Source organism: Dama dama, chromosome X (genome assembly GCF_033118175.1).
Source record: "Dama dama isolate Ldn47 chromosome X, ASM3311817v1, whole genome shotgun sequence".
In the NCBI taxonomy this organism is placed as follows: domain Eukaryota; kingdom Metazoa; phylum Chordata; class Mammalia; order Artiodactyla; family Cervidae; genus Dama; species Dama dama.
The window spans coordinates 106,433,986-106,457,013 of record NC_083714.1 but is presented as its reverse complement, the minus strand read 5'-3'; the positions used below and the strand labels follow the sequence as shown (position 1 = coordinate 106,457,013).

At 41.7% G+C, this 23,028-nt stretch overlaps 1 protein-coding gene across 2 annotated transcripts in view; it reads right to left on the bottom strand.

Annotated features, from left to right (window-relative positions):
- The window catches only part of ARHGEF9 (Cdc42 guanine nucleotide exchange factor 9), a 462,467-nt gene extending 441,207 nt beyond the window's left edge, over positions 1 to 21,260 (bottom strand). For both annotated transcript variants that reach the window (XM_061136169.1, XM_061136170.1), the window contains exon 1: positions 21,021 to 21,260. The gene's annotated coding sequence lies outside the window, so the exon portion shown is untranslated. The remainder of the gene's footprint in view (positions 1 to 21,020) is intronic.
- Positions 21,261 to 23,028: the final 1,768 nt, after the last annotated feature.

Here is a 23,028-nt window from a genome sequence, read left to right as displayed (position 1 = left end):
TTGTTTGGTGTTGATTTTGTAGACCTGTTTTCTTCTGTTATATTTATTGACTATATAAGCTCATTTATCATTTGTTGTAAGCTTGTTTGGTGGTACTAAATTCTCTTAACTTTTGCTTGTCTGAAAAGCTTTTGATTTCTCCATCAATTTTGAATGAGATTCTTGCTGGGTACAGTAATCTTGGTTGCAGATTTTACCATTTCAGTCATTTAAATATATCTCGCCATTCCCTTCTGGGGTGCAGACTTTCTGCTGAAAGAGCAGTTATTAAGCATATACGGTTTCCCTTGTATGTTACTTATTGCTTCTCCCTTGCTGATTTTAATACTCTTTCTTTGTGTTTAGTTTTTGTTAGTTTGATTAATATGTGTCTTGGCATGTTTTTTTATTGGGTTTATTCCATATGGGACTCTTTGTGCCTCTTGGATTTGATTGGTTATTTCCTTTTCTATGTTGGGAAAACTTCCACTATAATCTCTTCAAAACTTTTCTCATATCTCTTCTTTTTCTCTTCTTCTTCTGGGAACCCTATAATTCGAATGTTGGTGCATTTGATATGGTCCCAAAGGTCTCTGAGACTGTCCTCAGCTCTTTTTATTTTATTCTGCCCTTCAAAAGTTATTTCCACCATTTTATCTTCCAGCTCACTGATTCGTTGTGCTTCAGATATTCTGCTATTGTTTCCTTCTAGAGTATTTTTAATATCAGTAATTGTGTTGTTTGTCTCTGTATGTTTATTCTTTAATTCTTCTACATCTTTGTTAATTGAATCTTTCATTTTCTCCATTTTCAAGGTTTTTTTTTTTTTATCATCTTTACTATCATTATTCTGAATTCTTTTTCAGGAAATTTTCCTGTCTTCTCTTCATTTATTTTGACTTATGTGTTTCTAGTTTGCTCTTTCATTCATACAGCATTTCTCTGCCTTTTCCTTTTTTTTTTTTTAAGTTATTGTGTTTCAGGTCTCCTTTTCCCAGGCTTCAAGGAAAGTTGAATTCTTTCTTCCTTTTGGTTTCTGCCCTCCTAAGGTTGGTCCAGTGGTTTGTGTGAGCTTCATATAGGGTGAGATTTGTGCTGAGTTTTGTTTGTTTGTTTGTTTGTTTTTTCTCTGATGGGCAAGACTGAGTGAAGTGGTAATTCTGTCTGCTGATGATTGAGTTTGTACTTTTGTTTCTTTGTGGTTTAAATGAGGCATCCTGTACAGGGTGCAACTGGTCATTGGGTGATGCAGGGTCCTGTATTCAAGTAGCTTCCTTTAAGGAAGTTTGCGCTATTTGATGCTCACTGGGGTTAGTTCTCTGGTAGTCTAGGGTCCTGGAGTCAGTGCTCCCACTCCAAAGTCCCAGGGTTTGATCTCTGGTCAGGAACGAAAATTCCACAAGTGGTTTGTTATGGCATTAAGGGATAGTAAAACAAATATCCAAAAACAAGAAACCAAAGATGAATCCCAGACAAATGCAGTTACAAAATCAGGCAAATAATAAATCAAATAATGGAATATACACACATACATATGCACACATGAGCAAAGTGAAAACAGTCCAACAAAAATAAAGTACAGTAGATTGATCCAGCAAATAAAGGAAATCAAAATTATATTTACCAGTTAAGAGCAAAACGATCTTAAACACAAGCTGGAAAACAAAACTAAAGCAAGGTGCCAAGTGGGGAATAAAGCAGTGAAAACAAAAGTAACAAATATGTTGAGAGGAAGGGAAAGAAAAAAAAGAAAGAATAGATAAGCAAAGTTAAATAGAGGTAGATGAAGAAGATTTATATACATTAAGGGTTACCTGCAAGGAGAAAAGAACAGTAGGAAAGGCAAACGAAGGGATAAATGTAGGAAAAATATAATAGGTTTTAAAAATTAAAATTATAAAAAAGAGAAAAGAGAAAAAATGGAAGAAGGAAAAAAGGGGGGGGGGCAGGAAAACTCCACAAAACTGCAAAAGCCCGTTGCAGAGGCAGAGGTGTATAACAACAATAGAAAGTGTGACTGAATATACACATATACATCCATAAGCAAAATCAAAAGAGTCCAACAAAAATTAAGTACAATAGATTGACCTGGCAAACAAAGGAAGCCAAAAATTATATCTACCAGAACAAAACTAATTAAAGCACAAACTAGAAAAGAAAACTAAAGCAAGGTGCCAATTGGGGAATAAAGCAATGAAAATAAAACTAACAAATTTGTTGAGAGGAAAGGAGAGAAAGAAAAGAAAGAAAGAATAGATATGCAAAGTTAAATAGAGGTAGATATAGAAGATTCATATACATTAAAGATTAACTAAAAGGGGAAAATAACAGTAAGAAAAGCAAACAAAGGAATAAATGTGGAAAAATAGTAATAGGTTTAAAAAATTAAAATTAAAAAAAAGAAAAAAAGAAAACTCCACAGAACTGCCAAAGCCCAACGTAGAGGCAAAGGTTTATGACAATAATAAAACATGTGACTGAGGGAAAAAAAAATCTCAAAAGCTTAGTTGAATTTCTTAGTGCCACTAAAATCAACAACTACAACAAAGGGGGATAAAAAGGGGGAAAAAAAGAATAAAAATGTCCAAAAGGATCTACAGAACAAGTCAAAAGATAAGAATAATAAATGTTTTTCTTGAGTCACTGTTGTCAGTGTCCTTTCTCACACTGGGAATCACAGTCCACCTTACCTCCCTAGGATGCCCTCCAACACTGTCCTGATCTCTGGACCTGCTGTGGGGGCAGCTCATATTCTAATCTGGTCCTGCTCCTGTGTGTTATTTCCTCCAATGTCCACAGGTATCAGAACTAGTGCATTTTCTTTTGTGGGAGCTCTCAATATCCTTTTATATATTCCTTAGATATAGAGTCTGCCTAGTTGATCAAGTGGATTTAATCTGCAGCTTGTACATCTATTGGGAAGGTTTTGGGACTTCTTCCTCAACCACACTGCCCCAGGGTTTCAACTGTGGTTTTATTTCCACCTCTGCATTTGGGTCGTCCACTGGGGTTAGCTCCTGAGGCTACCCTAAAGAGCTTGGGTTTACCCCCTCTGAGGGCCAGGTGCAGAGGTGGTGCAGCTGCTTGGGTGGCATGGGTTCAGGTACTCGGGGGGGGGGTGGCAGCTAGGGAAGCGGTTAATATAGCACACTAGAAGGGTATGGCAGCCAGTATCAGCCAATATATTCAAGTATTCTTGCCTGGAGAACCCCCTCTGTGACAGAGAAGCCTGGCATGCCACAGTCTACAGAGTCGCAAAGAGTTGGACAGGACCAAAGAGACCCAGCACGCATAAACACAAGATTTTTTTTTTTTGCTGGTGGCAACTCTGCTCCAGTGAGAGTTGATCATGAAGGTGGTGCAGCTGCTTGGTTTACGGGGACCCTGGAGGCGCCAATTGTGCAGGGACACAGACTGCCTCTGTGGCAGACGTTATGACCCTCAGTCTTTTTTTGACCTTCTTGTAGCTGGTGATCAAAAGACCTCTTTGCCCAGTCTTTCTGCATAGCTCCACCTGTTCAGGCACTTGGTCTTTTGTTTCTTTAGGCAAATATATTCCTAGATATTTTATTATTTTTACTGCAATGGTGAATGGGATTGTTTCCTTAATTTCTTTCTGATTATTCATTGTTCAGTTTAGTTCAGTTCAGTCGCTCAGTCATGTCTGACTCTTTGCTACCCCATGAATCGCAGCTCACCAGGCTTCCCTGTCCATCACCAACTCCCAGAGTACACCCAAACCCATGTCCATGAGTTGGTGATGCCATCCAACCATCTCATCCTCTGTCTTCCCCTTCTCCTCCTGCCCTCAATCTTTCCCAGCATCAGGGTCTTTTCAAATGAGTCAGCTCTTCGCATCAGGTGGCCAAAGTATTGGAGTTTCAGCTTCAGCATCAGTCCTTCCAATGAACACCCAGGACTGATCTCCTTTAGGATGAACTGGTTGGATCTCCTTGAAGTCCAAGGGACTCTCAGGAGTCTTCTCCAACACCACATGAGACAAGTGCTCGGGCCTGGTGCACTGGGAAGACCCAGAGGGATCGGGTAGAGAGGGAGGTGGGAGGGGGGATCGGGATGGGAAATATATGTAAATCCATGGCTGATTCATGTCAATGTATGGCCAAAACCACTATAATATTGTAAAGTAATTAGCCTCCAACTAATAAAGATAAATGAAAAAAATTAACTCAGTAAAGTTGCAGGATACAAGATTAATATACTGAAATCTATTATTTTTCTATATACAAATAATGAAATATCAGAAATAGAAAGTTTCTTTAAAAATCTTGTTTAATGTCACAAAAAAAGAACAAGATATCTGGGAAATAACCAAGTAGGTCAAAGACCTATAATCTAAAAACTATAAAATATTCATAAAGGAAAATAAAGATAATACAAAGAAGTGAGAAGATGGCCTGTGTTTTTGTATCAGAATAATATTGTGAAAATGGCATAACTACCTAAAGGAACCTACAGATGTAATGCAATCCTTATTAAAATACCCATCATATTTTTCCCACAGGATGAGAACAAATTATTTGAAAATTCATTTGGAACGAAAAAGGAGCAAAAATAGGCAATGCAATCTTGACTGAAAAAGAACAACAAAGCTGGAAGTATCAACTTTCCCATCTTCAGACTATACTGCAAAGCTAACACTATTTTTTTTTAAAGAAAAGCATAGTACTGGCATAAAAACAAACACATAGATCAATGTAACAGAATAGAGACCCCAGAATCAACACATGCACCTCTGGTCAATAAATGTATGACAAATGAGGCAAGAATAAACAATAGAGAAAAGACAGTCCCATCAATAACTACTCCTGTGAAAACTAGACAATTATATTTTAAATAATTAGAGATTAGAACATTCCCTCATACCATATTTAAAAAAAAGCTCAAAATGTATTAAAAACACAAAGGTAGACTTGAAACTGTAAAACTCTTAGAATAGAACATAGGTAGAACACTGTTTGACATAAACTGTAGTAATATGTTTGGTACCTGTCTCCTAAAGCAAAAGAAATAAAAGCAAAATTAAATAAATTTTGTTGTTTTTCAGTTGCTAAGTCGCATCTGACTCTGTGACCTCATGGACTACAACACTCCAGGCTCCTCTGTCCTTCACTCCCTCCAGGACTTTGCTCAAATTCATGTCTATTCAGTCAGTGATGCTATCTAACCATCTCATCCTCTGTCCTCCCCTTCTTCTTTTACCTTCAATCTTTCCCAGCATCAGAGTATTTTCCAATGTGTCATCTCTTTGCATCAAGTGCCCAAAGCACTGGAGCTTCAACTTCTGCATCAGTCCTTCCAATGAATATTCACAGTTGATTTCCTTTAGGATTGACTGGTTTGATCTCTTTGCAGTGCAAAGGGTTCTCAAGAGTCTTCTCCAGCATTACAATTGGAAACCATCAATTCTTTCCACTCAGCCTTCTTCGTGGTCCAACTCTCACATTTGTACATGACTACTGGAAAATCAATAGGTTTGACTATATGGACCTTTGTTGGCAAAATGATGTCTCTTTTTTTTAATGCACTATGCTTGTCATAGCTTTTTTCCCAAGGAGTAGGCTTGGAAATTTTGTGGCTGCAGTCACAAACCGCACAGATTCTGGAGCTCAAGAAAATAAAATCTGTCCCTGTTTCCATTTTCCCTCCATCTATTTGCCATGAAGTGATGGGACCGGATGCCATGATCTTTGTTTTTTGAATATTGAACTTTAAACAAGCATTTTCTCTCTTTTCTTTCACTTTCATCAAGAGGTTCTTTAGTTTTTCTTCACTTTCTGTCATTAGAGTGGTAACATCTGCATATATGAGGTTGTTGATACTTCTCCCAGCAATCTTGATTCCAGCTTGTGAGTCAACCTGTAAGACATCTCGCATGATGTACTCTGCTTATATATACTCTGCTGTATAATATACAGCCTTGATGTACCCCTTTCCGAATTTTGAACCACTCCGTTGTTTCATGTCCGGTTCTCACTGTTGCTTCTTGACCTGCATACAGGTTTCTCAGGAGGCAGGTAAAGCGATCCGATATTCCCATCTCTTTAAAAATTTTCCAGTTTGTTGTGGTCCACACAGTCAAGGGCTTCAGCATAATCAATGAAGCAGAAGTAGATATTTTCTGGAATTCTCTTGCTTTTTCTATGATCCAACTAAGGTTGGAAATTTGATTTCTGGTTTCTCTGCCTCTTCTAAACCCAGATTGTACTTCTGGAAGTTTCAGTTAAGTTACTGTGGAAGCCTAGTTTGAAGGATTTTGAGCATTACCTTGCTAGTATATAAAATTGGCACAGTTGTATGGTACTTTGAACATATTTTGACACTGCTTTTCTCTGGGATTGGAATGAAAACTGACCTTCTCCAGTCCTGTGGGCATTGCTGAGTTTTCCAAATTTGCTGGCATATTGAGTGCAGCACTTTTTAGGATTTGAAATAGCTCAGCTGGAACTCCATAACCATCACAAGCTTTGTTCCAGGTAATGCTTCCTAAGGCCCACTTAAATTCATACTCCTGGATGTCTGCCTCTAGAAGAGAGACCACACCATTGTGGTTATCTGGGTCATTGAGACTTTTTTCTGTATAGGCCTTCTGTGTATTCATGCCACCTCTTCTTCATCTCTTCTACTTCTGTTAGGTTCTTGTGGTTTCTGTCTTTTATTGTACCTATCTTTGCATGAAATATTCCCTTAGTATCTCCAAATTGCTGGCAGAGATCTCTAGTCTTTGGTCTTCTATTGTCTTCCTCTATTTCTTTGCATTGTTTACTTAAGAAGGCTTTCTTATCTCTCCTTGCTATCTCTGGAACTCTTAATTCAATTGGGCATATCTTTCCCTTTTTCCTTTGCCTTTGACCTCTCTTCTTTTCTCAGCTATTTGTAAGGCCTCCTCAGATAACCATTTTGCATTCTTTCCACCTCCTGTACAATGTTGTGAACCTCTATCCATAGTTCTTCAGGCACTCTGTGTGTGTGTGCATGCTACGTTGCTTCAGTCATATCAGACTCTGTGAAACTCCATGGACTCTAGCCTGCCAGGCTCTACTGTCCATGGGATTCTCCAGGTAAGAATATTGGAGTGGGTTGCCATGCCCTCCTCCAGGGGATCTTCCTGACCTAGGGATCAAACCCATGTCTCTTATGCCTCCTGAATTGGCAGGTGAGTTCTTTACCACTAGCCCCACCTGGGAAACCCTCAGACACTTTGTCTACCATATCTAATCCTTTGAATCTATTCATCACCTCCACTAGGTAATTATAAGGGACTTGATTTAGGTCATATCTGAATGGCCTAGTGGTTTTCCCAACTTTCTTCAATTTAAGCCTGAATTTTGCAATAAGGAGCTCATGATCTGAGCCACAGTCAGCTCCAGGTCTTGTTTTTGCTCGTTCTGTAGAGCTTCTCCATTTTCTGCTGCAAATAATATATTATAATCAATCTGATTTTTATATTGGCCATCTGGTGATGTCCATGAATAGAATGGCCTCTCTTGTTGTTGGAAGAGAGTGTTTGCTATGACCAGTGTTTTCTCCTGACAAAACCCTATTAGCTTTTGCCCTGCTTCATTTTGTACTCCAAGGCCAAACTTGCCTGTTACTCCAGGTATGTCTTGATTTCCTACTTCTGCATTCCAATCCCCTATGATGAAAGGACATTTTTTTTTTTTTTTTTGGTGTTAGTTCTAGAAGGTCTTGTAAGTCTTCATAGAACCATTCAGCTTCAGCTTCTTCAGCATTAGTGGTTGGGGCATAGACTTGGATTACTGTGATGTTGATTGATTTGCCTTGGAAATGAACTGAAATCCTTCTGTCGTTTTTGAGATTGCACCCAAGTACTGCATTTTGAACTCTTCTGTTGACTGTGAGGGCTACTCCATTTTCTTCTGAGGAATTCTTACCCACAGTAGTAGATGTAATGATCATCTGAATTAAATTCACCCATCCCTGCCCATTTTAGTTCACTGATTTTAGTTCATTTAGTTTAGTTAGTGAACATTTTAGCTCACTGATTCCTAAAATGTCAATGTTCACTCTTGCCATCTCCTGTTTGACCACTTCCAATTTACCTTGATTCATGGACCTAACATTCCAGGTTCCTATGAAATATTGTTCTTTACAGCATCACACTTTACTTTCACCAGTCATATCCACAACTTGGCATCATTTCTGCTTTGGCTCAGCCTCTTCATTCCTTCTGGAGCTCTTACTTTGCTCTTCCCCAGTAGCATATTGGACACCTACCGACCTGGGTGGGCCCATCTTCTGATGTCATATTTTTTTGCCTTTTCATACTGTTAATGGGGTTCTCAAGGCAAGAATACTGAAGTGGTTTGCCATTCCCATCTCCAGTGGACCACGTTTTCTCAGAACTCTCCACCACGTCCATTCTTCTAGGGTGGCCCTCCATGGCATGGCTCATAGCTTCATGGAGTTACACAAGGCTGTGATCCATATGTTCATTTTGGTCAGCTTTCTGTGATTGTGGTTTTCGTTCTGGAGGCTGCAGGATTGTAGTTCTTGCTTCTTCTCTCTGTCCTCTGATGTATGAGATGAGGATAAGAGGCTTTTGCCACCTTCAAAACTTCTCTATTGCATGTTCCAGGACAGTGGAATATAATGACCAAGAGACACATGGACCAGTTCACAAAGCTGTAGTGTTGCCTGGCTCCCAAAGAGGCATCTCCAAGTGTTGGCTGCATTTTTATTCAGTCAAAGAACATGAGGAAGGGAGGGTAAGAGATGTGGGGAGAAAAATGAAGTAATTGTCCTAGATGGTGAAACAGATGAAGAGGATCAACATTTATTCACAGTTCAGCCATAATGCCTTACAGTCTGCTTGTAATATTATCCTTGCTTCTCTTTACACATCCTACAAAGGTTTGCACTGGCCCATATCAGTGGGAAGTGATTTCTACTTCCTCTGATTTTCTGAATATTAAGATCACACAGGTTATAACTTAACTATCATTTGCTGCTCCAAAAGTGCAGTGAGGAAGTCTTAGATGTGAAGAATTCTGGGCTAGGGTCCTTGCCCCTCTGACACCCCCTACAATCTCTTTGCACCCATCCTTAGTCTCTCCTCCCCTCTACAACATTGCCTGGTCAAAGGCTAAGCACATAGTTGACTCTCAATAAATGTTGACTGTATAAAAGTTAGTCTTACTATTTCCCATCCTGCTCTCCTTTTTACCCAAACACTCTCCCAAACCAACTCCAACCTTTAAACTCCATAGGTTCATCTCTGCATAAGGGAAAGAGGTTGAGTGGCTCATTCCTACCTTTGCAGATTAATTTACATCTGCAGGCTTCTGTCACAGGAATAGCATGGGCTCAGACAGAGCAGCTGCTTCTCCACCAGAGCCTTAAGACTGGCCAACCAGCCTGTATTACTTTGATGCATAAGATTCAGTGGGGAGGGGGGGAATTAAAAGACAGTAGTAGGAAAAACATTTTCCTATGATTCTAAGCTGAGATACATCATGACCCCATGGTATAAAATTCATTCTTGTCTCAGCCAAGAGGAAGTTGGCACACCAAATTCTAGTTATAGGCAAAAGAAGATTAGTGCAGAAAACTCTGTTCCATTCATTACCAAGGGTCAAACCAAAGGTTCAGCAAAATGCTCCACTTCCTCTTATATTCATATTAGATTAGTGATCTCTCTCACATCCCAAGCCTAGGAAGTTAAAGAGCCTCAGATTTCTGGGGAGGGAGATATAGTGAGAAGTGAGAAGATGATCTCAACCCAGGGAAAATCAGTCTATGTTTCACATATGTAACCCAGTGTTTCTCTCTGGGGAACAGTGAATGGCCCAGCCAACTCTGTCTGGAACTAAGAGACAGGTGATCATAGGGAAGCTTGAAGTGAGAATGACATGCAAAGAGAGTAAGTTTATATTCTGGACGATAGCTCCCATACACCCCTAGGGTAGTAAGAGTCTTGTGAATTTGCCTATATATAAGGATTTTTAAGCCTTTATATAACTAAATACAGAGGACTTCTGGAGCTGCTGCAGCTTCTCAGTCTACAGCTGAAACTCTCTGGCTTATATGTCAACTTATAACAGCCTAAAGGCAACTCTAATGCCAGTATCAAGCAAAAACCTTTACTTTGTGGAAGGCTTACTACCCAGGCATTTTACATATCCTGCTCTTACCTCACCATCTTGACTAAGTATCCGCTGTCCTTAGGGGATTATAATTCTATAACTGGGAATGACAGACTTATGAGGGCCCTTAGAAATAATTTGGTTCCATTCCTCATGGTGCAGTAGTGAAACTAAAACCCAGAGGGATCAGGAACTTGTCCATGGAGACATAGCAAGAGAGTAGAATAGCTAGTACTAGAACTCTTGACTCTTAATCCAGTGCTCTCTTCATAGTACCACACTGCTTCTTTCATGATAGAATTAATAACAGCTAACAGTTATTGTGGGCTTACTCTGTGTAAGGCCCTGTTCCAAGTGCTTTGCTGCATAAATTCATTTAACTCTCATAATAAGCTGATGAGGTAGTTACTATTATCCTGGTTTACAGATGAATAACCTGACAACAGAGAAAAATCTGCTCTATTTATTACCTATCTGTGAAGTCAGATTTGAACTGTGGTGTTAGAGAAGAGAGAGTCTCTTGGACAGCAAGGATCAAACCCATCAATTATAAAGGAAATCAGTCCTGAATATTCATGGAAGGATTGATGCTGAAGCTGAAGCTCTAGTACTTTGGCCACCTGATGTGAAGAACTGACTCATTGGAAAAGACCCTGATGCTGGAAAAGGTTGAAGACAGGAGGAGAATGGGACAACAGAGGATGGTATGGCAGATGGCATCACCGATTTGATGGACATGAGTTTGAGCAAGGTCCGGGAGTTGGTGATGGACAGGGAAGCCTGGCATGCTGCAGTCCATGGGGTCACAAAAAGTCGGACATGGCTGAGTGACTGAACAGAACTGAACTATAAGTGAGAATGGGGGCCAGAAGCCAGAAAGGTCCACCAATGATAGCCAAACACTGCTATCAGAGAGGAAGAACTATTCTGTGAGAGAATGGAAAGGATGACTGTAAATCAATCACGTACACCTTAGTATGAATTAATCACAGGACATTTCTTAAAATCTAGCTGAGATCAAATGGCATGGAAGAAACTAGGCTTTAACTGAGGGGAGGAACAGAAGGGAAGGGAAGAGAGAAAAGACAAGGAACTGTGGAGCTACGGCACTTGGGAGCTAAGGGCAAAGGGATGAAGCAAATGAAGTGGGCAATTAGAATACCCTGAAGCTGGGCACTATGCCCCACACTCACCCATCTTCACCCCTTATTTCCTGGAATCAGACTCTCAGGACTCATGAAGTCTACTGATTTCCATACCAGAAAAAAATAAAATAAACACACACACACACACACACAAACAAGAAAAGGAGGCCCAGTAATCAAAGTTGGGGATGGGAAGAGCAGAGACCCCAGACACAGGGCCTAGTGCTTTCCCAACAGACCTGTCTCTACTTTTGCAGATGGAGAAGGCCACAAGGCGCTTGTCCTCCAACCTTGGAGAACAATATGAGTACAGCCCGTTTTCTTCTCAGGATTCTGTCAGAAGTCAAGATAGATAAGCAGGGAACCTCTGCCCACCAGCCCCTGTTCTGCTCCAGAAACCCATTCCTACTGTCCTGATTATCAGCTCTTCTCTGAAACCCTAGCTGACTCTTATCTCACCTGACCTTCCTCCCAAGTCTTATCCCCCTGGCTCTTTCTCATTTTGCTCCACAGGAATAAAAATGGTAAGACTAAGAAAAAAGCAAATGTGCTTTCATCACTGGTTTGGGACTAGGAAAAAAGTGATGGAAGCTGTTGACTAAAATCAGGCTTCAAGATTATCTGACTTAAACAATGTTCATGACCCAGTTTCTTTAGCCTACATTCTCTTGTCCTCTAACCCTACCCCCAGCTCCCAACAACCCCCCATCACCAGGGACAGGAAGAACAGAGTACTGACTATATAAACTCTCCCAGTTCTAGCTTCAAGGTCCTCAGCCCGAGGGTCCAAACTTCCTACCCATTCTTCATCTTCCAACATCCCAATTCTCTTGACCACCTGAACCCCAGTCTAGCTTGCAGAATTGTAGTTATGAAAGCATCAAGATACAACAAGCAGGTTGGGGGGATGGGTAAACAAGGCAAAAGTGAACAAATGGCTTGTTTAAGGGGGCTTACTTCTGGGAGACCAAAAGTTGTCTGGGGTAATGGTATTCTGATCACTGCTTCTTATGAGCTGTTATGAATAATTTCCCTCTCATTCAGATTGGAGCTGTGAAGGCACAGGGGTAAAGAGCACTTCAAAACTTCACGATTTTACTTTGTGAGTGCCTCTGTCACTCACTGATTTTCATCCCACCTTCCCACCCCCATCTCTCTTTTTCTCCTTTTCTTCCCCTTTTGTTTCTCTCCTCAGTCTTTAACTGGTCAATATTTGGATTGAAATATACTTGGGAGGAATTTCAAACTGTTGAATACAGTTTTTCCCTCCTTGTTCTTTTTTAAATCAGGAAAATGCCATTCTGAAACAAGTAGTGTTTCATTCTCTTGTCCTCTAACCCTACCCCCACAGCACAGAACAAACTGTGGTGTTTTGTTTGCAAATGGTCATTAACGAGGTTTTCTGGAGCTCAGTTACATTTTATTTGAGGGTGGTCCTCAATTAGGTTTATCAGGATTCAGTTACCTAATAAATGGATGGAAAAAATAGGAGAGATAGGCTAGCTTAGAATTATGCCTTGGGAGCTACACTGAGAGCTTGGCTTTAAGTGTTAGGCAAGGGCCAGTTCCATCTGCTTGTGTGTCCAAAAGCCAGGAGTGACTTCAGATAGCAACTGTAAGCTAATTGAAGCTAGCTGTAAGCTTTGGGAATCAAACTAGGGGAATGGGTAGTGAACCTTCATAGACTACTTATTTCACTAATGCTGCTCTTCCCACTCATAACCCAAAATGTCGTGGTCGAGGGGGCTTCCACAAAGCACTTGGGAACTCAGGCTGTGTCTTCCTTCCTTCTTCCATTGGCCATTGCCCCCACAGCCCTCATCTGTGGCATTAACAATGGCCTTGGTATCTGAGAACAAGCTCCAAAAATAGCCAGTCCTAGGAGAGAGGCCACAGACCCTGGCAGAAAATTGGAGACAGTAAAGACCCTGGGAAAGAAGTGTGAGAGAGGTTAAGATAGGAATATCTTGAATATATCTATCTGAATAGATTTATTACCTCCACATTTTGCAGTGATGGCAGAGCCACTAGAGAGACAGAGTCAAGAACATCAGAACTCACAGAATTTTGGAGATTATTTAGCTTAGTCTAGACCATGTCTTGTGTATAAACCCAGAAGATAATCTAAGAGTCCAAGGAGTTCCACTGGGAGCATACTGGGCCTCCATGAAATACATCTTTGCTGAAAATCACAAATCTAGTCTAATCAAGTTGTATAGATGGCAAACCAAATCCAAGAAAGAGCAAGGTACTTGTCAAAAGTAATGCCTCGAACTCAGGTCTCCTGACTCAACACCACAAGAATCAGAAATACTTCAAACGTATGTAGTATTTTAATTCTTTTTAAACTCTATATTTCCACAGATCATGTAATTTGCTCTTTCCTGTGGCAAAATAAGTATTATTTTCCCATCGTTTGACCAATGAGAACCTGAAGCTCAGAGTGTGTTAGCAGTCTGTCCAAGATGACATAACAAAGCAGCTTTAGCCACATTACATTCAGATTGACTTTGGCATATCAGCAGTGCCCAAAGTGTTAACAGCTCAGAAATAGCTCTGTGGTTCCCACCCATAACCTCCATCACTAAGCTGTACTTCTTAAATCATCCGTCTGAGAGAAAGTACATCAATCAGCACTGAAAATATTCCAAGTTGTTCTATCCTTCCATATGCTTCTATTGCACTCCACCCAAAAATCTTCAGATACACCAAAAATGCCAAGGCAGATATGCAAATTCCTTTCTTTAGGTATATGGGTCTGCACTTATTTTCAGGCTAAATTCATTCGTTTCTTAATTTTTTCAGCACCTAATGTTTAAGGCCCTCAAAGAAAAAGAAAACAGAAAAATGCAATACTTTTTATGCATGTAACTAAATAAACAGGATAATAGCTAGTTCAGGTGTGGAGCATGGGGAAGAGGAGGGGGAGAGTGAGAGAGGCTGAAACTTCAGAGAGGAGTGTACATTTCCTCTGAAGTACATGCATTTTGAAGGAATGGACTTTGGGATGACTATGTGGAAGAGGCCTTAAAGGATAAACAAAATTTAGTCATGTGGAGATGGGAGGAGTAAAGAATATTTCAGATGGAAAGCCTGAGGAAAAATAAAAGAGGATAAAAATTTTGGTGTGCATATGAAGAAAAGCAAGTTGCTAGATTTGGCTGAATTCAGGAGTTTTAAACTAGAGTAGAAGAGAAGCAGTAGAGAGGCAGTTTATTGCCAGACAAAGTTAGACTTAAGGCTAAAGAGCTTGGACTATATTCTGCATTGTGGGACTGTTGACATCATCAGATTTGTTTTAAGCAGGAGAGTGATACCATCAGATTTGTTTTTAAACAAATTGTCCAGGAGAGAAATTATGACAGTTTGAGGATGAAAATAGTGAGACGGGTTGAAAGGAAAGAATTTTCAATCAGCCAAATAATGTTTTTGGAAAAACTCTGAGTTCTGCAAGATCATCACTGCATAAGACATATTACAAAATAAAGAGCTTTCACAGATCCACGAGCAAAATATGAACAAGCTACCACAGACAAATGAGCACTAATATGAAAAGAAAATTTATAGAAAAGAAATATAAATGGCTAATAAGTGTATTTTTATGTGCTTAACCTCTGCAGTGGTAAGAAATATGTAAATGGCTCAAAATATCATATTTCATTTGTACAATGTACAGAATTAGAAAGATGACTTAATGAATGTATAGAAAGAGGGATATGTGATAAAGCAAATATAGTTAAATGTTAATGGTAGAATCTAGGTAGTGGATATATGGGTGTTCACTGTATAATCCTTTCAACTTATCTGTATGTTTGAAAATATCCATAATGAAATATCGGGGGGAGGGGCAGAATTTTAAAGCATAGCTCTTTTGGCACAACAATTCCATTTCTAGGAATCTACCTTACAGAAATAGATGTTCACATGTACATAATAAATAACCAAAGAAGTATCCTGGAAGGCAGCTATGCTCACCACTATACCACCAACGGGCAAAGAAATATCCTGAAGCCTTATGTGTCATAGGAAAGAATTGGAAATCATTTAGCTGTCCATCAGAAAAAATATTTAAATACACTATGGTATACCCATACTATGAAATATGTAGCTGTTTTTTAAAATGAGGTAGATCCATATACTGAAATGAGAGTTCCAAAATATACTGTGAAGTCAAAAATGCAAATTACTGACTCAGCTATAAACTGTGATCCATTTAAATTTAAAAGCAAAACTACTAGGTTAATATGGATGTATTTAGTTTTGGACACATATAGAAAGAAGGATTAGAAGGATACACAGAAAACTGGGAACTATATTTACCTCTAGGAGGAAAATATGGATGTAAGAAGATTTTCCTTTTTATTCTGTGTACTTGTATATAGTTTGAATTACCTGCAATATGACTGTTTATTGGGGCTTCCCAGGTGGCGTGCTTGCTAAGTCACTTCAGTTGTATCCAACTCTGTGAGTCCCTGTGGATGGTAGCCTGCCAGGCTCCTCTGTCCATGGGATTCTCTAGGCACGGATCCTGGAGTGGCTTTCCACGCTCTGCTCCAGGCGCTCTTCCCAACCCAGGGATTGAACCTGCATCTCTTATATCTTCTTCATTGGCAGAAGGGTTCTTTACCACTAGCACAACCAATAAGACAGTGACACTAGTGGTAAAAGAATTTGCCTGTCAATGCAGGAGATGCAGGAAAGGCAGGTTCTATCCTTGGGTTGGGAAGACCTCCTGGAAAAGGAAATAGCACCCCACTCCTTTATTCTTGCCTGGGAAAATTCCATGGGCAGAAGAGCCTGGGTGGGTAGGGCAGACTACCGTCCATGGGGCCACAAATAGTCGGGCACAACTGAGCGATTGAGCACATAGCCCTTTTAACTGTATGTTACTTATTTTCACCCCCATATTTTATTTATCTGTTTGCCATTCATTCATTTATCTATTGATTTAGCATCAATTTGTTAATTATTCATTTATTTACTTAATAATCCATCTATTCATTTTTTGATTGAAGTTTTTTTGTAAAGTTTTTTTTAATTTTTACAATGTTGTGCTGGTTTTTGCCATACAACAATGCAAATCAGCCATAATTATACACACACCCCCTCCATCCTTAGCCTCCCTCCCCTCCCCCCATCCCATCCATGGCTGTGTAGCATAGAGCCCAGTTTGGCATTGTATTTTCTTATTTTTTGATGCATTTCTAAGTAAGCTGCAGAATTACTCTTATGTTTTAAAATTCAATAAAAGACAAAAGATATTATCAACATTGACTATAAAGACTTAGCAGTTAAGTCAACTGGGACAAGGTTGTGTATGTTGGATTCTAGGAAAGAGAATATGATGATGGCTCTGAGGTTCACTGTGTAAACACAAGGCAAAGAGCCCAAAATTTCCCCTCTATAAGAAGAAATAGAAAAAAAAAAAGGCCCAATGTGCCAGGTGCTAAGGGCAGAGCAATGGTCACTGGAAATCTGAAAAAGAATTGTTGATAGAGGATGGAAAAGGAAGTGGATTTGAGAAAGGAAATATCCTAAGAATTCAGTTCAGTGACACTCTTTCTGACCTTCCTCTGACAAGGACAAGGAGTCCCAGTCTGCAATACACAGATTTTTTGTAAGCCTTCAGTTCACAATGAATCCCAGTTTTATAAATTCAAATCTGGACAAAGTCTCTCTGGATTCACCCATGGGGGATAAAAATCATATATCTTTCCTAGGTCTTTAGAGCTAGAAAGGACCTAAAGAATCACTGAGGCCAACCTCCCCCACTTCCATAACTAACAGTGGAAAAAGTGAGACTCAGAGAGGGAAAGAGACTTGATTAAACTAAAGTCTCCTGACTCTCAGGCAAAAGTTCTTTCCATCTCTGTAGCAGAATTGGCTAGGCTTCTTCAATATCACCAGACCACATCAGAAACCTGGATTCACTCTTGATTCCACTGGTGGTTTCCAAAATCTTTTTTTCTGGACAGGATACACCATTAAGTCAAGTCACATGATCTGGAAGACTCTGTCTTCCCTTGCCCTTCTCCAGGTCTCCACTGTGCCCTATGTCCTTCAGCCTCAGTCAGACAGTGAGGATTATACTCAGTCCACCAGTGTCATCTTCCATCCCTCAGCAGCCAACAAGGCTGACCATCCTCACTCCTAGCAAAGGGCCAGACCACGTGCAGTTCATTGGCAGCCATCTCAAGGATGGGTCACTTCAGCCCTATGGTGTTTCTTCTCCATTGGCATTAGCAGGTACTGTCTACCATTAGACAGGGAAGCACTGCCATTCCTTGAACTTCTGAGTAAAATGAAGATTGGATAAGCCATGGTTTTTTGCAGGAAACTACACAATGGCACAGGTATTTGTTCACTGGCACTTTCTAGCTCAAAAACCAAGCATGGCTGCAAGCTGCTAAATTTGCCTTTTCAGGAGCAGGTCCAAACTGTCTGAGTCTAGTGTTCAAAGGCTCCATTTTCAACCCCAATTTCTATTTCCCTTTTTTGGATCAGCAGTCACACTAGCCATTAGCTGCCAGTTCCTTCAAGCTAGGCTTCAACAGTATGTGAACTGAGAACTTTCAGATGTACAGGCTGGATTTAGAAAATGCAGAGGAACCAGAGATCAATGCCAATATCTGCTGGATCATAGAAAAAGCCAGAGAATTCCAGAAAAACATCTACTTCAGTTTCATTGACTATGCTAAAGCTTTTGACTGTGTAGATCACAACAAACTGTGGAAAATTCTTAAAGACATAGGGATACCAGACCACCTTACCTGCCTCCTGCGAAACCTGTATGCAGGTCAAGAACAAGAAGCAACAGTTAAAACTAAACATAGAACAACAGACTGGTTCCAAATTGGGAAAGGAGTATGTCAAGGCTGTATCTTGTCACCCTGATTGTTTAACTTATATGCAGAATACATCATGCGAAATGCTGGGCTGGGTAAATCACAAGATGGAATTGAGATTGCTGGGAGAAATATCAATAACCTCAAATATGCAGATGATACCACCCTTACGGCAGAAAGTGAAGAGGAACTAAAGAGCCTCTTGATGAAAGTGAAAGAGGAGAGTGAAAAGTGACTTAAGACTCAACATTCAAAAAAACTAAGATCATAGCATTTGATCCCATTATGTCATGGCAAATAGATAGGGAAACAATGGAAACTGTGATAGATTATTTTCTTGGACTCCAAAAGCATTGCCTATGATGACTGCAGCCATGAAATTAAAAGATGCTTGCTCCTTGGAAGTAAAACAATGACAAATTTAGACAGCATATTAAAAAGCAGAGACATTACTTTGCCGACAAAGGTCCGTATAGTCAAAGCTATGGTTTTTCCAGTAGTCACGTACAGATGTGAGAGCTGGACAATAAAAAAGGCTGAGCACCGAAGAACTGATGCCTTCAAACTCTGGTGCTAGAGAAGACTCTTGATACTCCCTTGGACAGCAAGGAGATCAAACCAGTCAATCCTAAAGGAAGTCAACTCTGAATATTCAGTGGAAGGTCTGATGCTGAAGCTGAAGCTCCAATAGTTTGGCCACCTGATGTGAAGAGCTGACTCATTGGAAAAGACCCTGATGCTGGGAAGTATTGAAGGCAGGTGGAGAAGGGATGACAGAGGATGAGATGGTTGGATGGCATCACTGACTCGATGGACATGAGTTTGAGCAAGCTCTGGGAGATTGTGAAGGACAGGGAAGCCTGGTGTGCTGCAGTCCATGGGATTGCAAAGAGTAGCACACAACTGAGCAACTGAACAACAACAACATATCCATGAAAGCACACATGATTTTCATGTGCCCAGAAATTTTGTCCCAGTCTCTGCTGTCTTCCTGTTAGTGTAAACCCTACCCAGAGCACTTCAAGGCCCACCACAAATGCCTCTTGAGAATCCACCCAAACAAGAAATTCTCATCTAATATCAGAAAGTCTTAAAGTTTCAGGTCTCAGAAGGTTGGCTGACCTGCCTTAAGTGACCAGCCAAGATTAGAATCTAAGGTTCCCAAATTTCTAACCTAGTGTATTTTTATGGCTCCACATGATTTCTGCCTTTTCTGTACACCCGCCTCAAAGCAACATTCTGCCTTATAACATGGTCTGTGATCCTTGTACCTGCCTTTCCCACAAATGACTTGAAGCTCTCTAAGGAAAGAGCCTATTTCATCCATCACTTTCTGCCCTTATCTCCAGCTGCTCAGTACAATGCACCACAACAGCAGATGCTCTGCATTTTTGCATAACAAGACAGAGCAACTGTCTTTGCAGTGACTAGAAAGCAATGCTGTTGTCATAGGACAATTCAAGCAACATCAAAGGAGGCCCTGAGTTCTTACTCTTCAGAGACCTTGGCTGTTGGGAAACACTACAGCTATTGAAAGTGTATCTGTTGGATGGACATTAGAGTCACACCTCAGTCAGTGAAAGAAGGGATAGGCATTTTAGTTCCTTTAGGGGTCCATCTTCAAGATGTTGTGGAGATCCAATTCTACAACTCTTGTAAATTCAAGAGTGCAAAAAACTAAAGTCCACTTTTTTTTTACAATTTTATTTTTACTGGTCAAAGGGATTTTTTTTCAGGCAATCTAGTGAAGTCCAATTCTCTGACTTTACAGAAGAGGGACTTGAAGTCCAGAGAGATGATGGGATTTCTGTAAAGTCACGACATGAATGAATGATAGACTCTCCCAATTTCTTGTACAAGCCTTTTTCAGCCCCAGCAAATGAATAGATGGTTGTCACAAACCTCGTCTTAAGAACAGAAAGAGCTTCAGCCTAAATGAGCAGAGACTCCACTATTTCCTGGCATTCCATTTTATCATTGGACATATCCAAACCTTGCTAAGTGTTAAATGGGATAATTTATGTAAAGCACTTAGCAAATTGCCTGATACACAATAAAGATGCTCCTCCCTCCTGTTAGAATGAGGTTCCTTTATAGTAAGCTTAATTCTGCCTCCTGGTGGTTTTCACTCTGTTGAAATCTGACCCATCCTGAGTTCTCATTTCTAGAGACACTTAAGACAAATAATCCTTTTCCACATGACAGCTTTGAAGGCATTTGAAGAGAGCACCCCTGCTCTACTTCCCTTCCTTCAAAATGGTTCACTGCAAGACTATCCTTCACCCACTCAGATTTCATCTTTCTGCAAATAGGGGGACTAAGCTTGGCCTCATTTCCCACAAATTCATGATATTTATAACGAGAGGTTGTCTTTCGATATCTACCTGGAGAGTTGGGTCAACAGAAGTGCACTTACCTTGTGGCCTCAAGCCCCTTACACCACAAGCAAAGGCTGAACTTAGCACAACACTCCAAGGTGGCCAAGTGTTGAAGTGTTCGGTCCTCAGGGGAGCCAGTAGCTTCACACTGCCCCTGGTAGCTTCCCCAACACTGTCTTTGGCTTCTTACCTCCCCCATCTCTTTTCCTCATTTCCCCATCCCGTTCCCACGGTAGAACTCAGCTACCCTACATTCCTAAATCTGTAAGCTCAATTGTTGAACCATGCAAACTGTTAAGCCTTGAGTCGCGCCAGGCAGGTGCTCCTGCTCAACTACCTATCCTGGCATGCCCGAGTGGTCCCTGCAGGCTCCCCAGGTAGCCCTAGTCTAGGCCATTTTCCCCAAGCTTGTGGCAAAAATGGGCCTTTGCCCTGGCCGGCACAAGGCACTAGTTCCGCAGAGAGCCTACAGTGGGAGTTACCTTGCAAGCATTGAGAGGTAGAAGCGCTCAGTTGGACGACTGGACCTAGGGGTGGGTGGGTCCTCACCTAGGTTGCGCTCCTTCTGCCACGGTCAGGCCCCGAGTAGAGCGGCAGGCTGGATGGTGGGTCCCCGTCCCTCGTAGCCAGGAGTTGGATTGACCCACTGATGAGCGGCAGGGCTAGGGGACCAGCGGAGGATAGCACAGAGGCAGCTCCGGAAGGGGCGCCGCTGCGGAGGGAGCGCTGCTGGTCGCCGCCGAGGCAGCCCAAAAGAGAGAACCAGCCACCGGTTGCTGTGACCGCCCCTGGCCCCCAGCTGCGCCTCGCCTGTAGGCTGCAGTCGTTCTCAGCAGGTTACCGGCACGCCCGAGAGCTCTGGCGGAGGTGCATGCGGAGCCAGCTAGGGGTCAAGGAGGTTTGCATTCAACTGAGCCTCTCCTGGCGCTGCAGCTCGCCAGCTACTGGGCGTCAGGGCGGCGGGTTCCTCGGGTCACAATAGGCGGAAGATGGAGCCTTAGAGGCTAGTAAAGTGAGTGGGAGTGGTAGGGAGGGGCCCCAACCCTGAAGTGCAGATCAGAACTCTGCTGCCTGCACGGAGAAGGCTGGCTGAAGGCCAACACACACTCCCTCCCAGGGGCGGACTTGGGCGGCCTAGATACTCCAGCGGGTGGAGGCAGAGGTACCGGAGCTAGTCAAATTCGCTGCTTGCTAATGCCACCCACCTCCCCGCCCGGCCGTGTGCTTGGGTCGTGAAGACTGACTTGGTCCACCAATACCTGACGTAACACAAACATTTCATTAGCCAAATGGCTGACCTCTCTGGAGCCAAAGGCTGGGAGGGCAGAGTAAGGAGGGATCCTCCCCGTTCCAGGCCTCTCTGAGAGGCAGCCGGAGAGCCCTACGGAGCACCACACCCTGGCCCGGAGTCCCCATCTCTTGCCCCCGGGAGGCCCGGCGATTTGTGAGGGAAGGGGAGGGTGGGGTGGAATGGCGCGACGGACTGTCGACAACCTTTTCCTGGATCCATTCAATCTGCTACTCGAAGTTTCCTGGCAATTACAACATCCCCAGGAGGGCAGATTCCCCGCCTGTTAATCACGGTGTGCATTTTTAAACCACCTCCCCCCATCTTTTTGAAAATGTAACTGGCCTGCTTCCAGCCTACAAGCTTGGGATGGTTGGGAAAAGACACAGCTCCACAGCTCAAGTGCGGTGGGCAGGAGGACTTGAAAGTTTCTTTACTTCAGCTCTCACCAGATGTGTACTAGAACACGAAGGAGCATTGCCTCTTAGATATCCCACTTCCTGGCTGAGGAAACCTACATTTGAGCCCTTGCTAGGTGGAAGGAACTGACTTCAGAATTTTTCCGGAGGGCTTGGTGAACACACCTCTGTTTTTAAATAGAGAAGTTAAGCTAATCAACCTAGAAATTATACTAATGAATCTGTATAACATGCTGTTGATGCGGGGAGGGGGGTGGACTCACATGAATCACTTCAGCACTCTTAAAACATCAGTGTTCAATGGAGGGAATTGTGTGAGGCCGCACTCCTCTGGAAAAGATTTTCTTGAAATTCTGCCGGTAGGTTGAAAAGCAACCATCCTTGACAAATGCGTGTACTGAACAAGTTTATCCTGTAACAATGCCACGGAGATGTGAAATGGGACCTGACTTTCAGGATAGACGGTCAACTCCATACAAAAGCCAGATCTGGGGCTTCTCTTACATTACACTCCTCCTACCTCTCACTTTCTCCTTTTGCTCCTAGTCTTCCTTCCAGGGTGTGTAGTATATGATAGGAGTCTGAGAAGACTTCACCACCTCCAAACGGAGAGGAAACCCATGAGCTAAGCATTCACATCTTTAGACCTTCAATGGTGGTGGTTTAGTCGCTAAATTGTGTCTGATTCTTGCAACCCCATGGACTGTAGCCCGTCAGGCTCAAAAGAGTCCATGGGGATTCTCCAGGCAAGAATACTGGAGTGGATTGCCATTTCCTTCTCCAGGGGATCTTTCCAACACAGGAATCGAACCTGGGTCTCCTGCATTGCAGGCAAATTCTTTACTGACTG